Source organism: Pelmatolapia mariae, linkage group LG12, assembly GCF_036321145.2.
Source record: "Pelmatolapia mariae isolate MD_Pm_ZW linkage group LG12, Pm_UMD_F_2, whole genome shotgun sequence".
Classification (NCBI taxonomy): Eukaryota; Metazoa; Chordata; class Actinopteri; order Cichliformes; family Cichlidae; genus Pelmatolapia; species Pelmatolapia mariae.
This window is the reverse complement of record NC_086237.1, coordinates 12,834,134-12,846,849: the sequence shown is the minus strand read 5'-3', so window position 1 is coordinate 12,846,849 and position 12,716 is coordinate 12,834,134. Positions and strand designations below refer to the sequence as shown.

The window sequence follows — 12,716 nt, the reverse complement described above, 5'->3', positions numbered from 1 at the left end:
TGGGCAAATATTCCTCTTCTTCTGCCCCTTTTTGCTGTGGTGTGCCCCAGGGCTCGGTATTGGGTCCTGTGTTGTTTTCTCTGTACATGTTGCCCTTGGGCTCCATTTTTGAAAAACATAATGCCTCTTTTCACTGCTATGCGGATGATATTCAAATCTACCTCCACCTGACTGGGGATGTTTCATCTTCACTACATCCCCTGTTTGATTGTCTGAGGGATGTCAAAGACTGGTTATCACGTAACTTTCTTACTTTAAATGAAAAGAAGACAGAAATTATCGTTTTTGATAGAAATATGCCTCTGGGACAACTGATTGGCACACTCGGGCCTGTTGCTAATCACCTCACTGAAGCTGCTAGGAATCTTGAAGTTTTCATGGATAGTTCCTTCAAACTAGATAAACAGGTTTCTAATGTGGTAAAAACCAGCTTTCACCAACTGCGCCTAATTTCTAAGGCTAAACCGTATATACCACGCAAAGATCTGGAGAAACTCATTCATGCTTTCATCACTTCAAGACTGGATTATTGTAATTCTCTTTACTTGGGCCTACAATCTTCTCTTCTTCAGCGATTGCAGCTGGTCCAAAATGCCGCAGCACGTCTCTTGACCGGCACTAGAAAGTATGATTCTGTCACCCCTGTTCTGGCCAACTTACATTGGCTTCCTATTAAATATCGAATTGATTTTAAAATTTTATTGTTTACTTATAAAATCCTAAATAATATGGCACCTGACTACCTAGCTGATCTCCTCTGTCTGTATAGCCCTAAGAGAGCACTAAGATCATCGGGCCAACTGCTCTTAGTGCAACCTAGGTCTCGGCTGAAGACCAGAGGAGACCGTGCCTTTGCCGTTGCCGCACCCAGGTTATGGAATACTCTTCCTCTTCATATTCGTGCATCAGATTCCATTCAGTCTTTTAAATCACGTCTAAAAACGTATTTGTTTAACCTGGCATTCAAGGCTAATTAGGGTAATTTACATCTGGCTTTGCATTTAGATTATGTAATTATTTTATATTCTATTTATTATTTATATCTGTAAGTTATATTTTATATTGTGATTTTTATCTGTATCATGATTTTACTGGAAAGCACTTTGGTGTACTTCGGTCTTTAAAATGTGCTATATAAATAAATTTGATTGATTGATTGAGTATGCATAGTATGCAAACGGCTACCAAACAGACATCATAATTCGTCATACAATGAGAACAGGACAAATCAACAATTGACACTGACTAATTAATATTATATTATTGTATATATTGTTTGGAGTTTAGTCTCTTACTGTTACTATTTTTACCATTTCTTCTTGGAGGAACTATAACCCACATAATTTCCTTAGGGATTAATAAAGTATTCTGATTCTTAATGTTTTAGGATACATGACCTGCCATTATCCAATGACACATCTGCTTACCTGTATCTTTTGCTCGTTTCTCCTTGTAGGAGCCATAATTAAATGTAATGAATTTTAATGATCACTGGGTTTTCATTTGTTTGGTTGCTATGGTGATGTGTAACGGGAGTCACGTGGATGCTAGCGGTGACATTAAGAGGGCATTGTCAGTCTGTCTTTCACTGGTTTGATTTTGACAGAGAGGAGGGCTGGGTAGCCGTAGTTTTTGTTGACCGCAGCACAACGAGTTTCTCCTTGTTGCATTAGAGCTGTGATGTTTTAAGAGTTTGAATCGCGAGCCGATCGCATTGCTCTTTAAACTTTTCAAGCACTTTAATAAACAAGCAAGCAATTCCACCTCTCGCATTATTGCGTGAAGTTGACAGCGCGTCAGGCAAATAGGCAGGCTCCATCCCCGGCATCTAGCGACTGTGGAAGTCGCTACACTCATCCTCTTCTTTTCTCTTTTTTTAAACTTTAAAAACGGGTTGTGTGTGAGACTTTAAATCAACAAAATATAAAATATACATTTTAAATTGTTATTGATCCCTTTACCCCTGGTCCTAAAGTGTATATTTATGTGTGCCTATGCCAAGAGGCACACATATTACTATTCGTCGGATTTATTTATTATTATTATTATGTGTGCCTATGCCAAGAGGCACACATATTACTATTCGTCGGATTTATTATTATTATTATTATTATTATTATTACTATTCGTCGGATTTATTATTATTATTATGTGTGCCTATGCCAAGAGGCACACATATTACTATTCGTCGGATTTATTATTATCATTGTGTGGATGCCTCAAGGCATCCACACTATTGTTTTCCTGTTTCTCTTTATTCTTTATCTTTATTCTTCTAGTTGCTCCGTTCTTTGCCGCTTAACTACTCCCTCAGTTTTCAGCCGATTTTCTCCGTTCAAACTTTAAAAAATTCAGCTCTTTCTGCTAATGTGTGCTATGACTTTTGGTGCTCATAACTTCTATACTTTTTGAGATATTGAATATTTTTTGCAATAGTTTTGCCCATTGAAATGAATGGAACACATTATCAATGTGGTCACTTGTTTCTGCTCGCTGGGCTGAGCTCTGTTTTAGCTCAGTGAGATGAGCAGCCGTTCTCAGACTGGGAGGCCTGGGTTCAAATCCCGCTTATGGCAACATTTCTTTCAGTTAACAATTAAACTTTTTCAACTCTTTTTAACTCAATTTCAGCTTTTTCACCCCTTTTCAGCAAAATTTTCAGTTTTTTCACCACTTTTCAGCACAAATCCCAGCTTTTTCAGCTATTTTCAGCAAAAACCTCTTTTTAGCAGAATTCTGAAAAGAGTTCTGCAGAACTCTTTTCAGCAGAAATTCTGCTGATTGAAGTGTTTAGCAGAATTTTCAGAATTTTCACCTCTTTTTAGCCTAAATTCTGCCTATTCACCTCCTCTGCAAAATTTTCAGCCTTTTCACCTCTTATTAGCACAAATCTCAGCTGTTTTCAGAAAAAACTCTTTTGAGCAGTAATTCTGCTGATTCATCTCTTTTCAGCGCAACTTTCTGCTTCTTTACCTCTTTTCAGCAGAAATTCTGCTGATTCACCTCTTTTCTGCAAAATTTTCAGCCTTTTCTCCTCTTATCAGCACAATCCTCAGCAGCTTCTTCTCATTTCAGCAGAATGAGTTTGGCTCAGTGAAATGAGTAGCTGCCTTTAGCCCAGGAGGGCCAGGTTCGAATCCTGCTCAGGGTAAAGTTTTTTTTTCACCACCATGCAACTTTTCATCTTTTTCAGCTTTTCAGCAGGCAGCTTCAGCGTTAAGGCATCCACACAGCATTTTCGCAGGAAATGCAAATTTTTCTAGTTATTATTATTATTCTTCAGTTTCCGCCTGAAATTTTGCAGCGAATCTCGCCTCGCAGTTTTGAGACAAGATTCATATATGTTACCTCATTTTGTGCGGCTGGATCAGGAATGGTGTGCTATGACTTTTGGTGTTTATGACTATTATAGTTTTTTAAATATTAATATTTTAGTGAAAATTTTCCCGCGCTTCTCTGCCAAACAGTTTTGACAATAGGGTTACATATGTTAGATCATTTTGTGCGGCTGGAGCTGGACTAGTATGGTATACACTTTTGGTGTTTATGACTTTTATAGTTTTTTAAATATTAATATTTTAGTGCAAATTTAGAAAGATTCTTCTTTTGGCGCCATAGAAACAGACTTCATTTGTGGTGTGTTGGCTCCATCTTTTGGTCCCACTGATACAAATTTCAAACTTCATTTGTGGTGTGTTGGCTCTCTCTAGTGGTATGCCGGGAGTAGTACGGCCTGTCTACCCTTATTTGGATTACCGTAATGATGACAATATCAACGGTGCGCACAGCGTCGCTGCTTTCAGGAGCCATTGGAATTTTTAAGGTTGCGCAAATCATTCAAAAGTTACGGTAATGCTTGGTGGAAAACTCAATATCCCACAATTCATAGCACGCCTCTGCCGAGTCAAACAATGGCGGCCATCACTTAGTTTTTATTTTCCTCTTAATACTGTTTCTAGGTCACAAAATAAACTTTTAAGATATTTTCAGGCGAGAATATAGGTGTGTAAACTTCAAATATCTGCTCGTTTTGTCAAAACATCCCATATTAGCGACAATGTTCTGACGATGTCGTTTCTGCTTGAGGCTAGCTGGCTAGTGTGGCTAGCGCGGCTTTGCTAACAAGCTACAGCCGGCCTGGATGACAGTGAGAGCGGCTTACTCTGGTTTCACACCCGGTCCTTCGTAAAGTCTCGTGGTCACAGCTGGACTTATTTTTCGTTTAAATGGACCGATGATTTATTTATTTATTCATTTTAGTAACGGTATAAACAGTGAAAGGTGGTGGATTGGCCAGATGTAAACTTCAAATATCTGCTCGTGTTACCAAGACATCCCATATTAGCTCTGATGGTTTCGGTGCCTGCAAAGAGCTAGACAGCTAGCTAGCTAACTGGCTGTCTTTTTGACTCAGGGTCATAGCTGGATTATTTTTCGTTTTTATGAGCTGATGAGGGTTTTTTTTTAGTAACGGTACAAACAGTGAAAGGCGGTGGATTGTCCAGATGCTGGTCGATGTGGAAAAAATAACTGAGTTGTTTGGTGGTCGCTGACACGGAGCTACAACCGAGGGCAGCTATCCACCGGTGTGTGTCAGACAGAGCATGCAGGGAACGAGACATAAGAGGCGGCGAGGCGACCGCCGATCGACCGGTGGTAGATCGTGGATCAGGGAAACCGAAGGCAGGAGAAGCAGGCGGCTGCCGGTCAGAGCGTGAGGTGAACTGAATTTCAGGTAAGAAGTTATGAACTGCACTCTATTTGGGTCAGATATAAACCGAGTTTAGGTGTAGTTTATTTTCGTTGTGCTGACTTTTTACAATCAGTTATAATAACTCGTACTGCGTGCTACCTAGCACAACGGAGTTTCTATACAGCTGTGTGCGCGCTAAGTTACTGATGTTGAACTTTATGACAGCCTCCCCTGTCATTCTCTCGCCTGTTCAAACTTCAGTCATGAAACTGATCAATGATCGGCTTTTCTCTCTTGTTTGTTTATTGCGCTAAACAACAGCAGCACGTTTAAGCTTGATCAGCTGTTGTTAGAATTCATTTGATTTTAATTTCTAGTATCAGCTGATGTTTGCTGGAGCCACAGCTGTAGAAGCGGCTGGTGGAAACCAGGAGATGACCTTACCGAATCATTAGAGCTGAACTGGTGATGGAGAAACAGGTTTACCTTTTTTTTAGGTGACATGAATGAGTTGAAGGGAAGTTATGAACTGTTTCTGAGAGAAATAAACACCAAGCTCCTTTTTTATTTAGCTGACAGCTGGTAACTGTGCAGGGGCGGATCTAGCAAAGCTTTTGCCAGGGGGCCAGGTAGGGCATCTTACAACCAAAGTTTGTATAATAATACACAAGATTGGCTGTAGACCATTGTTAATCATTCAGAACACTGTGTAAAAATAACAAAAAACAAAAAGTGAATGCAAAAGTGCATAAATATTTATTTTACGTGATTGATGTGTGTGGCGGGGCGTGGTCTGCAGTGCCGCTGCAGGGGAGGTGGACCCACCTGAGCGGCATCTGCAATCACGCCTCTCTGGCGTAGTCTGTGCTCTCTCGGCTGTTTTTTGGGTGTGTGTCAGGCTGTGAGTTGAAAAGCTACAGCCGGCTGTGTGGGTACACCAACTATGTGTGAAAAGTGGTCCATAACGTAATGCTTCAAAGCGTGTTCATGCAAACATTGTCGGGTCTGCCGTGGTACAATGGGACTTCTGCTCATGAAACTATGTGCACAGCGTCTGCAAATCGGGGCTGTACAAAGTCACTTCATCTTTACCCAAAATTGTAAGCTGTCATCTGTGAGGCGCGAGCGGTGTTTGTTTTTACCATAGTTCATGGTGGAGAATGGCTGCTCTGCTGAGTTTTGCTCTCTGTAGCTGTATGAATGGCAAACTACACTGTTTACCAGCGGCATAGGCACACTTAAAATTTCTTCTGAAATTTTCGCTTTCTAGTTATTATTATTATTATTCTTCAGTTTCCGCCTGAAATTTTGCAGCGAATCTCGCCTCGCAGTTTTGAGACAAGATTCATATATGTTACCTCATTTTGTGCGGCTGGATCAGGAATGGTGTGCTATGACTTTTGGTGTTTATGACTATTATAGTTTTTTAAATATTAATATTTTAGTGAAAATTTTCCCGCGCTTCTCTGCCAAACAGTTTTGACAATAGGGTTACATATGTTAGATCATTTTGTGCGGCTGGAGCTGGACTAGTATGGTATACACTTTTGGTGTTTATGACTTTTAGAGTTTTTTAAATATTAATATTTTAGTGCAAATTTAGAAAGATTCTTCTTTTGGCGCCATAGAAACAGACTTCATTTGTGGTGTGTTGGCTCCATCTTTTGGTCCCACTGATACAAATTTCAAACTTCATTTGTGGTGTGTTGGCTCTCTCTAGTGGTATGCCGGGAGTAGTACGGCCTGTCTACCCTTATTTGGATTACCGTAATGATGACAATATCAACGGTGCGCACAGCGTCGCTGCTTTCAGGAGCCATTGGAATTTTTAAGGTTGCGCAAATCATTCAAAAGTTACGGTAATGCTTGGTGGAAAACTCAATATCCCACAATTCATAGCACGCCTCTGCCGAGTCAAACAATGGCGGCCATCACTTAGTTTTTATTTTCCTCTTAATACTGTTTCTAGGTCACAAAATAAACTTTTAAGATATTTTCAGGCGAGAATATAGGTGTGTAAACTTCAAATATCTGCTCATTTTGTCAAAACATCCCATATTAGCGACAATGTTCTGACGATGTCGTTTCTGCTTGAGGCTAGCTGGCTAGTGTGGCTAGCGCGGCTTTGCTAACAAGCTACAGCCGGCCTGGATGACAGTGAGAGCGGCTTACTCTGGTTTCACACCCGGTCCTTCGTAAAGTCTCGTGGTCACAGCTGGACTTATTTTAAATAAATAAATGATTTATTTATTTATTCATTTTAGTAACGGTATAAACAGTGAAAGGTGGTGGATTGGCCAGATGTAAACTTCAAATATGTGCTCGTGTTACCAAGACATCCCATATTAGCTCTGATGGTTTCGGTGCCTGCAAAGAGCTAGACAGCTAGCTAGCTAACTGGCTGTCTTTTTGACTCAGGGTCATAGCTGGACTTATTTTTCGTTTTTATGAGCCGATGAGGGTTTTTTTTTAGTAACGGTACAAACAGTGAAAGGCGGTGGATTGTCCAGATGCTGGTCGATGTGGAAAAAATAACTGAGTTGTTTGGTGGTCGCTGACGCGGAGCTACAACCGAGGGCAGCTATCCACCGGTGTGTGTCAGACAGAGCATGCAGGGAACGAGGCGGCGAGGCGACCGCCGATCAACCGGTGGTAGATCGTGGATCAGGGAAACCGAAGGCAGGAGAAGCAGGCGGCTGCCGGTCAGAGCGTGAGGTGAACTGAATTTCAGGTAAGAAGTTATGAACTGCACTCTATTTGGGTCAGATATAAACCGAGTTTAGGTGTAGTTTATTTTCGTTGTGCTGACTTTTTACAATCAGTTATAATAACTGGTACTGCGTGCTAGCACGACGGAGTTTCTATACAGCTGTGTGCGCGCTAAGTTACTGATGTTGAACTTTATGACAGCCTCCCCTGTCATTCTCTCGCCTGTTCAAACTTCAGTCATGAAACTGATCAATGATCGGCTTTTCTCTCTTGTTTGTTTATTGCGCTAAACAACAGCAGCACGTTTAAGCTTGATCAGCTGTTGTTAGAATTCATTTGATTTTAATTTCTAGTATCAGCTGATGTTTGCTGGAGCCACAGCTGTAGAAGCGGCTGGTGGAAACCAGGAGATGACCTTACCGAATCATCAGAGCTGAACTGGTGATGGAGAAACAGGTTCACCTTTTTTTTAGGTGACATGAATGAGTTGAAGGGAAGTTATGAACTGTTTCTGAGAGAAATAAACACCAAGCTCCTTTTTTATTTAGCTGACAGCTGGTAACTGTGCAGGGGCGGATCTAGCAAAGCTTTTGCCAGGGGGCCAGGTAGGGCATCTTACAACCAAAGTTTGTATAATAATACACAAGATTGGCTGTAGACCATTGTTAATCATTCAGAACACTGTGTAAAAATAACAAAAAACAAAAAGTGAATGCAAAAGTGCATAAATATTTATTTTACGTGATTGATGTGTGTGGCGGGGCGTGGTCTGCAGTGCCGCTGCAGGGGAGGTGGACCCACCTGAGCGGCATCTGCAATCACGCCTCTCTGGCGTAGTCTGTGCTCTCTCGGCTGTTTTTTGGGTGTGTGTCAGGCTGTGAGTTGAAAAGCTACAGCCGGCTGTGTGGGTACACCAACTATGTGTGAAAAGTGGTCCATAACGTAATGCTTCAAAGCGTGTTCATGCAAACATTGTCGGGTCTGCCGTGGTACAATGGGACTTCTGCTCATGAAACTATGTGCACAGCGTCTGCAAATCGGGGCTGTACAAAGTCACTTCATCTTTACCCAAAATTGTAAGCTGTCATCTGTGAGGCGCGAGCGGTGTTTGTTTTTACCATAGTTCATGGTGGAGAATGGCTGCTCTGCTGAGTTTTGCTCTCTGTAGCTGTATGAATGGCAAACTACACTGTTTACCAGCGGCATAGGCACACTTAAAATTTCTTCTGAAATTTTCGCTTTCTAGTTATTATTATTATTATTCTTCAGTTTCCGCCTGAAATTTTGCAGCGAATCTCGCCTCGCAGTTTTGAGACAAGATTCATATATGTTACCTCATTTTGTGCGGCTGGATCAGGAATGGTGTGCTATGACTTTTGGTGTTTATGACTATTATAGTTTTTTAAATATTAATATTTTAGTGAAAATTTTCCCGCGCTTCTCTGCCAAACAGTTTTGACAATAGGGTTACATATGTTAGATCATTTTGTGCGGCTGGAGCTGGACTAGTATGGTATACACTTTTGGTGTTTATGACTTTTAGAGTTTTTTAAATATTAATATTTTAGTGCAAATTTAGAAAGATTCTTCTTTTGGCGCCATAGAAACAGACTTCATTTGTGGTGTGTTGGCTCCATCTTTTGGTCCCACTGATACAAATTTCAAACTTCATTTGTGGTGTGTTGGCTCTCTCTAGTGGTATGCCGGGAGTAGTACGGCCTGTCTACCCTTATTTGGATTACCGTAATGATGACAATATCAACGGTGCGCACAGCGTCGCTGCTTTCAGGAGCCATTGGAATTTTTAAGGTTGCGCAAATCATTCAAAAGTTACGGTAATGCTTGGTGGAAAACTCAATATCCCACAATTCATAGCACGCCTCTGCCGAGTCAAACAATGGCGGCCATCACTTAGTTTTTATTTTCCTCTTAATACTGTTTCTAGGTCACAAAATAAACTTTTAAGATATTTTCAGGCGAGAATATAGGTGTGTAAACTTCAAATATCTGCTCATTTTGTCAAAACATCCCATATTAGCGACAATGTTCTGACGATGTCGTTTCTGCTTGAGGCTAGCTGGCTAGTGTGGCTAGCGCGGCTTTGCTAACAAGCTACAGCCGGCCTGGATGACAGTGAGAGCGGCTTACTCTGGTTTCACACCCGGTCCTTCGTAAAGTCTCGTGGTCACAGCTGGACTTATTTTAAATAAATAAATGATTTATTTATTTATTCATTTTAGTAACGGTATAAACAGTGAAAGGTGGTGGATTGGCCAGATGTAAACTTCAAATATGTGCTCGTGTTACCAAGACATCCCATATTAGCTCTGATGGTTTCGGTGCCTGCAAAGAGCTAGACAGCTAGCTAGCTAACTGGCTGTCTTTTTGACTCAGGGTCATAGCTGGACTTATTTTTCGTTTTTATGAGCCGATGAGGGTTTTTTTTTAGTAACGGTACAAACAGTGAAAGGCGGTGGATTGTCCAGATGCTGGTCGATGTGGAAAAAATAACTGAGTTGTTTGGTGGTCGCTGACGCGGAGCTACAACCGAGGGCAGCTATCCACCGGTGTGTGTCAGACAGAGCATGCAGGGAACGAGGCGGCGAGGCGACCGCCGATCAACCGGTGGTAGATCGTGGATCAGGGAAACCGAAGGCAGGAGAAGCAGGCGGCTGCCGGTCAGAGCGTGAGGTGAACTGAATTTCAGGTAAGAAGTTATGAACTGCACTCTATTTGGGTCAGATATAAACCGAGTTTAGGTGTAGTTTATTTTCGTTGTGCTGACTTTTTACAATCAGTTATAATAACTGGTACTGCGTGCTAGCACGACGGAGTTTCTATACAGCTGTGTGCGCGCTAAGTTACTGATGTTGAACTTTATGACAGCCTCCCCTGTCATTCTCTCGCCTGTTCAAACTTCAGTCATGAAACTGATCAATGATCGGCTTTTCTCTCTTGTTTGTTTATTGCGCTAAACAACAGCAGCACGTTTAAGCTTGATCAGCTGTTGTTAGAATTCATTTGATTTTAATTTCTAGTATCAGCTGATGTTTGCTGGAGCCACAGCTGTAGAAGCGGCTGGTGGAAACCAGGAGATGACCTTACCGAATCATCAGAGCTGAACTGGTGATGGAGAAACAGGTTTACCTTTTTTTTAGGTGACATGAATGAGTTGAAGGGAAGTTATGAACTGTTTCTGAGAGAAATAAACACCAAGCTCCTTTTTTATTTAGCTGACAGCTGGTAACTGTGCAGGGGCGGATCTAGCAAAGCTTTTGCCAGGGGGCCAGGTAGGGCATCTTACAACCAAAGTTTGTATAATAATACACAAGATTGGCTGTAGACCATTGTTAATCATTTAGAACACTGTGTAAAAATAACAAAAAACAAAAAGTGAATGCAAAAGTGCATAAATATTTATTTTACGTGATTGATGTGTGTGGCGGGGCGTGGTCTGCAGTGCCGCTGCAGGGGAGGTGGACCCACCTGAGCGGCATCTGCAATCACGCCTCTCTGGCGTAGTCTGTGCTCTCTCGGCTGTTTTTTGGGTGTGTGTCAGGCTGTGAGTTGAAAAGCTACAGCCGGCTGTGTGGGTACACCAACTATGTGTGAAAAGTGGTCCATAATGTAATGCTTCAAAGCGTGTTCATGCAAACATTGTCGGGTCTGCTGTGGTACAATGGGACTTCTGCTCATGAAACTATGTGCACAGCGTCTGCAAATCGGGGCTGTACAAAGTCACTTCATCTTTACCCAAAATTGTAAGCTGTCATCTGTGAGGTGCGAGCGGTGTTTGTTTTTACCATAGTTCATGGTGGAGAATGGCTGCTCTGCTGAGTTTTGCTCTCTGTAGCTGTATGAATGGCAAACTACACTGTTTACCAGCGGCATAGGCACACTTAAAATTTCTTCTGAAATTTTCGCTTTCTAGTTATTTTCTTACTCTTCTTATATTTATTATTTTACTTGCACTGCTGTAACTGGAGCTTCGTCGTCTGGTCTCTCTATATACTGGACTGTATGTAGCGGAGATGACAATAAAGTTTACTTTGACTTCAGCAGCGAGCAGGCGCACCGAGGGCTCTCGCGCTCACTTTTCGCGTATAGAATTTCGAAAAAACATCGGTGCAAATTATACGTTTGTATCATAATGTCTGCTGTTTTCGTGTTTGTTGGTTTGTTTTTATTTTGTTTTATTTTGCGAGTTGGTTATTAGATGCTGCTCCAGCCAGCCAGAGAATCCCCCGCCGCCCCGCCCTCTCCTCCCTGTGCCGCAAGCAGCAGGCGCACCTCGCAAACGGAGGGCGCCCTTACTCCCAGCAAATGGGCGACAGAAAACCGATTGGTGCCTATGCCATTACCAATATGCGCTGGCTGATGTCGGGGCAGCATGAGTACGAGCAATTTTTTTTTTTGCCGATGCCCGTGATGCCGCCCCCCACCACGATGCCGCCCCGGGCAACCGCCCGTGTCGCCCGTATCTAAAACCGCTACTGGTTGCAGGGTGCTGGGTTTGCATCTTTTGCTGTGAAGTACAGCCAGACTTTTGACCGCTTCGCCTTGGGCATTTTTAATCTGTAGCTCTGCTCTAAAAGAACGTACGTACCTGGGTCCGCCTACTATCCTCGGAAACGTAAAATGATTGGCTAGAATTGGCTCAGGAAAAAAAAAGCACCGAAATAAAGCACCGAAATGTGCGCTGCTTTTCGGTCTGGTTACTACCGTTTATGTCAGAACCGGTGCCATCATGACACCGGACACCGGTACCCATCCCTAATTGTAAATGTACCCATTTACTTGATAATTATCATAATATTTGAAAAATATAGCTAGAAAGAGAGCTAACTTCACTTAGATTCACTCAAGTTTTTAACACTAGTTACTTCTACTTGCCACCTCTGCCTCCAGGCCCTGGCGTGTTACTAAAATAGGGGGGACATGATAAAATTAATGAGCCTCTGCTCTGCCTGAACCCACAGTACCTGGTTGCTACTTACAATTAAAGTTTTTATAGAAGCACTAAGGGTGTAGAGATCCAGTAGAGTGTTGTAAAAATTTCTTTGAGTCTCAGCTTTTCCAGTAACTCTGGATTTTCATTTCAGCATCATTCTGAGCAGTGATGTAACTTTTGAAACATATATATATAAATACAAGTTTTAAAAGGACATAAACCTAAATTGGCTTAATATTTGTCTCTAAGTAATTTAGTATGTGTTCTTCTTCTTATTATTATTATTTTAGTATTTAAAAATAAGTATAATTTTGTGTAATGTGATGTTTTCCGATGCTCTGTAGTTCACACAGACGACAAAGA

The 12,716-nt window shown here is 41.7% G+C and overlaps 1 protein-coding gene across 1 annotated transcript in view; it reads left to right on the top strand.

The window, feature by feature from the left end:
• The window catches only part of LOC134639266 (glutathione hydrolase 5 proenzyme-like), a 32,807-nt gene that overhangs the window by 17,235 nt on the left and 2,856 nt on the right, over positions 1-12,716 (top strand). The window lies entirely within an intron of this gene.